Raw genomic sequence first — 7,971 nt, forward strand, 5'->3', positions numbered from 1 at the left:
TAGTTTCCTTTCATAGTTAATCTTTTCCCTCTTAATGACCTTCTTGGTTTCCTTTTGTAAGGTTTTAAAAACTTCCCAATCCTCTGTCTTCCCACTAATTTTTGCTTCCTTGTATGCCCTCTCCTTTGCTTTAACTTTGGCTTTGACTTCTCTTGTCAGTAACGGTTGTATCCTTTTTCCACTCGAAAATTTCTTCTTTTTTGGAATATACCTGTCTTGCACCTTCCTCATTTCTCGCATAAACTCCAGCCACTGCTGCTCTGCTGTCTTTCCCGCCAGTGTCCCTTTCCAGTCAACTTTGGCCAGTTCCTCTCTCATGCCACCGTAATTTCCTTTACTCCACTGCAATACCAACACATCAGATTTCGGCTTCTCTTTTTCAAATTTCACAGTGAACTCGATCATGTTATGATCACTGTCTCCTAAGGGTTCCTTCACCTCAATCTCTCTAATCACCTTCGGTTCATTACACAATACCCCATCCAGTACAGCCGATCCCCTAGTGGGCTCAACAACAAGCTGTTCTAAAAAGCCATCTCGCAGACATTCTACAAATTCTCTCTCTTGAGATCCAGTGCTGACCTGATTTTCCCAATCCACTCGCATGTTAAAATCCCCCACAATTATCATAACACTGCCCTTCTGACAAGCCTTTTCTATTTCCAGTTGTAATTTGTAGTCCACATCCCTGCAGCTGTTTGGAGGCCTATAAATAACTGCCATCAGGGTCCTTTTACCCCTGCTATTTCTTAGCTCAACCCATAAAGATTCTGCACCTTCCGATTCTATATCACCTCTCTCTAATGATTTAATATCATTTCTTACCAATAAAGCCACGCCTCCCCCTCTGCCTACCTTCCTATCCTTCTGATACACCGTGTATCCTTGGACATTCAGCTCCCAGAGACATGCATCCTTTAGCCAGGTCTCAGTGATGGCCACAATATCATACCTGCCAATCTGTAGCTGTACGACAAGATCATCCACCTTATTCCTTATGCTGCGTGCATTTAAGTACAACACCTTAAGACCAGTATTTGATACTTTCCGCTTTGATTTCACTACCAAGGTCATCTACCAAGCTTAAAGGGTCTAGCACAGGAGATGCATATTCCAAACAGGTAGAGGTGGAATAGCACTGTAGTGCCTGCTCAGTGTGTAGTCACTCATGCACACCTGAATAAGCTTCAGGTTGCTTTGGTGATGACAGTGGTCAAGGAGACACTTCTAAAAGGAAAGTAGAGATGATCTAATACGCAAGGTTTCAAATGGAAATAAGCAAAAAGGAAAAGGAGGTTCTAAGATAAGAGTACACTTAAAATACAATGAAACAAAAACATGGACACAGCAACAAATATTGCCCCCATCACATCCTTCTCCCTAGGGAAAAGAGATCTATCAAGTACAAGCAGCGCGAAATGAACAGTCTGAAACTTAAGCAAAGCACACAGTCTCATATAGGAATTATACAAATAGTTCAGCCTTTGGCAATGATGTAGTTGAGTGCTTCTTCCACGTCTCTGACACTGCATTACAGAACAGTCATCAGGGATTATGCCCACATAGGGCTCCCAGAAATGGTGACATAATGACATTGCTTTCAGAGGTGATGGCACCAATAAGTGGCGACTCTTTGTGTACAGATCTGATGGTAATAATCCAAATTTCTTGTTTAGAACTACTATAGCTGAAATCTACATTACTTCAGTAGTCCACATTGTTTTAAGATATTTTTAAAAAATCTATTGATACAGAAAATCAATGGATCCTGAACTGCAGACTCGGATATAGTTCCCCGTTAAGAAAAAAGGAGGCATGGAAAGTGAGCCAGTCTGCAAGCACGATTGAAGCACAGAGCCCTTAGACCACCGCACCTGACTATCCTGCTGGAAAATATACAGTACAGTCTGGAAAATTAATTTTGAAGATCTCAGAGCAAGATTGCAGTACCTGAAGTAGATCAGGGACTGCAGTATACTTTGCTTCATGGAAACATGGCTCACCTTCACAACTCCATACACAGAGCTGCAGCCAGGTCACCTTGAAGAAGTCTCTGAACAACTACAACCAAGATATTACCTGTGGAACCAGAGGAGCCAACACACTTGCCCACTGTTATACCACCTTCAAGATGCTTACTTTGCCACCCCATGCCTGCAATTGGAAAGTCCAATCATCTGGCTGTACTTCTACTCCCAGCATACAGGCAGAAACTAAAGACCGCAGCACCAGTAGTGAGGACCAAGGTGAGGTCAAGGGAGGAGGAAGCGAAGCTTTGAGTCAGTGGACTGGACAATATTTTGAATCTGAATGAGTTACTAAACCAGTAACCAGGTTGAATCACTCAGGGCAGACATAGACCCCAACATTCACAAACCTACATGTCACAGCATATCATACCAAGGAATACCTTACAAGTAACTTTTTTTATTTGGAAACGATCTCTAGTCCAGCAGGTTACCTGGACCATCACTGGGTCTATTTTAAAATACAGATTTAGCCAAGCAAGACCAGTTCAGAAAATGGAGGATACAGAGCAGCTTCACAAAATGGCGGCTTCCATTCCTTCGACCTCATGGCAAGAACAAAGACAATTGGTCTGTTTACTTCCACTGCCCTTGATTCATTTGAATTCACTAATTTGTAGATTGTAGTTCTTTCTGGCCAACAATCTGATTGTTGGCTTCAGGAAGGGGAAAGGGCACATATTCCTATTTACATCAATGGTGCTAGTGTCAAGAGGGCGGAGAGCTTCAGATTTCTATGAGTAAATAGCACCAGTAGCCAGTTCTGGTCCATCCATGTTGACACCAAGTTCAAGTTTAAGTTTCATTAAATTGTACATGAATATAGTCAAAATGAAACAGCATTTGTCTGGGACCAGGATACAAAATACATTACCCGCAGCACACAGCACATAGCGCATATCAGAATTGATTACAATTTTTAAAAAAGCATAGAGTCATAAAGAAAAAAAATATACCTGTCCCTGAGTGGTATGATTATAGACGGATGGTCAATTGTCCTAGACCAGCTCGCTCTTCCACTGAGCAAACACTAAAGGGCAGCACAAAGGGAACTACTAAGAAAGCTTGCCAGCATCTCTACTTTCTCAGGAGTCTAAAGAAATTCAGCATGTTGTCTTTGACCCTCACCATTATCGATGTACCATGATAAATAACCTATCTGGGTGCATACAGTTTGATGTGGCAACAGCTCTGCCTGTGGCAGCAAGAAACTACAGAGAGTTGTAAGCACAGCTCAGCAGATTATAGAAACCACCACCTTTCTTCCATGGACTCCATCTACAACCCTTGCTGCCTCAGCATAATCAGAGTCCAGCCACTGAGAACATTCTCTCTTCTCCCCCTTCCCATTAGGCAGAAGATACAAGAGTCTCTCCTATCAGGCTCAAGAACACCTCCTAATGCACTATTATAAGAATATTGAATGGTTCCTTAGTATGATAAGAAGGTCCGTTAACCCACAATCTACTTTGTTATGACCTTCCACCATATTGTCTGCCTACAATACACTTTCTCTGTAAATGCAACACTTTGTTATCATTTACTTTGTCCTACTTCACTGCATAGTTCTATTGAATTGATCTGTATGAACAGTATGCAAGACAGGTTTTTCATTATCCCGCAGTACATATGATAATAATAATAAAGCAATTTACCTATTATTAATCTGCTCTCTGAAAAACCTAAGCTATTCTTCAGGCTGTACAATAGCTTGCACATTACCTGATGGTCCCTGTAGTGTTGTTCACTCTTGGTGCTTTGAAGATTTCCTAAGTCAATATGGTGTCAACTCATGGTTCTGCTTCTGCTTGTCTGGGCACTTGCCATCAAAACTGGTCCCACTGCTTTGCAAGGCTACCTGTCTCCATTCTCTACTTCACTCTGATGGGTCAGATCTAGATCAGGAGACTCTGTAGGGAATGAAAACTTGTCTGTTTGCTCTTCATCTTCCTCACTAAAAAGTATTTAGTCTTGTGACATAAAATGCTAGTGTATACTGCATTATATAAATGAAATAATTGAGTATTTGTTGAAGGTCTTTTAACAGTTTCGTTTGATTGCTTTGACATCAACCGAAGTACCACAGGTATATGAAAAGAGAAACTTTAAGAACAGGCACCAGGAAATAGATTTGTCTGGAAAGGGATTACTGTTATGCCTAATAATTTGACGATTCTTCGCTGTGGTGTACCTTTTTTTGTAGTTTGATGTACGTCTGCAGTAGCAACTGAAGTTGAAACTGAGAATTAAACTACCTCTCTTTTTTTCTTTTTGCACTATTTATTTAGTTTAACTTTTTCAATATATACACTTACTGTAATTTACATCTTTTTAAATTATTATGTATTGCATTGTACTGCTGCCACGTAACAACAAATTTCATGAACTACACCAGATATATTAAACCTGATTCTGATTCCAGTCCATCCACAATACACATCTTCAGGATGAGATAATCTGCTGAAAAATAACTGAAGACCGACCACTGAATATTGTTTCAGGAATTAGGAAATGCTTACAATTGATAATTGATGAAGAGAAACTTTCTGGAAAAGGGAATAGGGTGAACAAAAATTCTCACTTTAATTTGGTATTTTGGTAGAATCAGCTGATCAACATGGACTAGGTGTGACAACTTAATTAGGATACCCACTTGGTGACGTTGCAATTTCATGTACCAACGGCAAAACTATTAAGATCTTGATAAGGTATGGATAGATAACTTGGTCTCATTACACCAATGGAAAATTGTATACTATTAAGTAATCTTTTAGATAGCTGTGTTACTATTGAGAAGTTCCTATTGAAATGTGTAACTATTACTTGGAATATGGTCCACAATTTTGGGCCCTGTATCTCAGAAAGGACATGTTGTCATTAGACAGAGTCCAGAGGAGGTTCACAAGAGTGATTCTGGGAATGAAGGGGTTAACATATGAGGAGTGTTTGGCAGCTTTGGGCCTGTACTCACTGGAATTTAGAAGAACCTGGGGAGGATCTCATTGAAACCTACTGAATATTAAATGGACTAGGGTGGATGCGGAGAGGATGTTTCCTATGGTGGGGGTTTCCAGAACTAGAGGGCACCGTCTTAGAATTGAAGGGTGATCTTTTAGAACGGAGGTAAGGAGGATTTTTTTTAGCTAGTGAATAGTGAATCTGTGGAATGGTCTGACACAGTCTGCAGCAGAGGCCAAGTTCATGGGTATACTTAAGGCAGAAATTGATAGTTTCCTGATTGGTCAGGGCATCAAAGGATAGCGCAAGAAAGCAGGTGTATGGGGTTAAGTGGGATCCAGGATCGGCCATGATAGAATGGTGAAGCAGACTCGATGGGCTAAATGGTCTAATTTTGCTCCTATATGGTCTTATGGAAGTACTGATCAATTGTATTTTAACATTTACATTGTGATGTAGTGCAGAAAAATAAGGGTTACCAGACAAATGGAGTGAGAAATGAAATCTGCAGTGATTTCTACAGATAATTTAGATTGAAAAAATTTGACAAAATGTACTATAACACTTGAATATCCATTTATCTTTGTCCTGAGCACAGGTGTAAATAGATGAAGAGTGTGTTAATTAATACTGCAAACATTATATACAGTACTTATTAAACTAAGAATATTGGCTTCAGTGTCAAACAGTCCTATTATCTGAGGAGCAGACTGAATTTCAAAGCATACATTAAATTTTCCAATAGTTTATGCCTTTAAGCTTAGCACTACAAGAGGGAATAGAGATTTAAGGCTACAGACTGATTTATTGTTTCTGTTGGTCTGCTGTTTCCAATTTAATATCTGCTTTTAGTTTTAATGTAATATGGTAATGAATGCTTTTCATACAGAATTAATATCTTGATATGAATTTCGAGGAAGTTATCCTTGTACACTGTACACACTCAGGTAAAATGAAACAATTGAAAAGGTTGAGATTCTCTCTGGATGATCAGCAATAAAACAGAATAAACCTGACGCTCCAAATATTACTTGAATTTATAAGGCCATGAACAACTTGTTGGACTGGAGAAAAGGCAAGAAGTTGTTCAGGTTTAATATCACCAGCATACATTGTGAAATTTGTTAACTTTGCGGCAGCAGTACAATGCAATACATGATAATGTAGGGAAAAACTGAATTACAGTAAGTGTGTGTGTATCATCAAATAGTTAAATAAGTACTGCAAAATCAGATATTAAAAAAAGAGGTGAGGTAATATTCATGTTTTCAATGTCCATTCACAACTCGGATGGCAAAGGAAAAGAAGCTGTTCCTGAGTTGCTGAGTGTGCCAGTGTTACTAACCACCCTGGCAATGGAAAGCTTCAGACTAACAGCTCAGCCACCTTTCATTGCTAGCACTGCTTGTAAGAAAGAACATGGTCAGTCAATGTAAGTGTCAAGTGATTAAGGACGTTATGAATGGCCAAAGTTGGATTATGTCCAGTAGAAAAATAAAATTCTCTCCATTGAACGTGCATTGATTTGATAGAAAGAGTCCAGAAGATCAAAGACAGGGAGATTGGAGTGGACATGGAGGGAGCACTTTGGTGACAGGGACACATTTCAGGAGAGAGAGGTGCGGATCAGCAAATCGATCACCTATTCTTTTGATCTCCTGAGCAGGAAGGAGATGGTAGTTTGAAGTGAAAATACATTGAGTACATTCGAAGAAGTGTGGAATTCTGCCTTGCACCCTGGAACACGTTGTGGGAGAAAGTAGATGAGCAGGGGTTGACACTGCTCGACATATAGAAACATTCTAAGGTGAACAACTACCTGGTAGACCTCAGGGAACAAAGAACTAGGTGCTGAAGAGGGAGTAGTTTCTTTACAATGCTGGAAGTGTTGGTGGGAAAGGGGAAGCTGTGTGGAGTTAGGCAGGTACAGGATGGTCTGTTGACTATGGATACTTCAGAGATTTGCAACAAAGCAAGAGCCCTTTATGATTGTGAATGGGAGAGAGGTAACATGGAAATAGCAATGAATTGGATAGGGACTCTAATGAAAATGCTGGAAGGGAACCTTGGGAATCTCACAGCAAAACTTTTATTACCACTGTAAGGAATGGGCAGCCAATGCAGAAGGTATAATAGACTTCAGTGTAATCCACCAAATCTGGAATCTGGTTGGCTGGTCAGATTTATGAACTGAGAAAAGAGAATAGTTTTAGATGGGCCAGTAGAAGGTGGAAACTCCTCTGTATAAAGGGCATGGAACGTTACCTCTAGATCTTGTTTCACCCTTTCCAAGCCCCTTTTTATACCAGCCGGCTCCACTCTGTCAGTCCCGATGAAGGGTCTTGAGCCGAAATGTAAACTGTTCTCTTCCCTTCATAAACTCTACCCATCATGTGAGTTCCTGCAGCTTCCTAGATTCTAGCATCAGCAGTCTTTTGTCTCCCTCTTTCTCTCCCTCCCTCATACTCCCACCCCCTCCTTCCCCTCTCACCACACACTTTCTCCCTCTTTCCACCTCTCCCCACACCCTCCCTCCCTGCTTTCCCCACTAACCCACCCTACCCCTACCCCTCCTTCCCTCCCATTTACCCCACCCTCCCCTCCCTTTTACCCTCCCTTCTCCTCTACCCCTCTCTCCACACACCCCTTCCCCTTCTCCACCACCTCCCCTCATCTCCCCTCTAACCCACCCTCCCCTCTCTACCGCCCTCTCCACCCCACCCTTCCTCACTCCCCCTTACAGATCATCCTTCGCCCTCATCCATCACCCTCCCACTCTACTGACCCTCTCTCCCCAACCCCCATCCCACTTTCCCCTTCATCCCCCACCTACCCTCATCCCCACTCTCCCCACCGCCTCTCCCCCAACCATTCTCCCTCTCCCTTATCCTCTCTCCCATTCTCCCTCTTCACCCCCCAACACCCTCCCTCTCTCTCTCCACCCTCTTCCCCCAACTTCCCTCAGCACTCCCCCACCCTCTCACCC

This window comes from Mobula birostris, chromosome 10 (genome assembly GCF_030028105.1).
Source record: "Mobula birostris isolate sMobBir1 chromosome 10, sMobBir1.hap1, whole genome shotgun sequence".
Lineage (NCBI taxonomy): Eukaryota > Metazoa > Chordata > Chondrichthyes > Myliobatiformes > Myliobatidae > Mobula > Mobula birostris.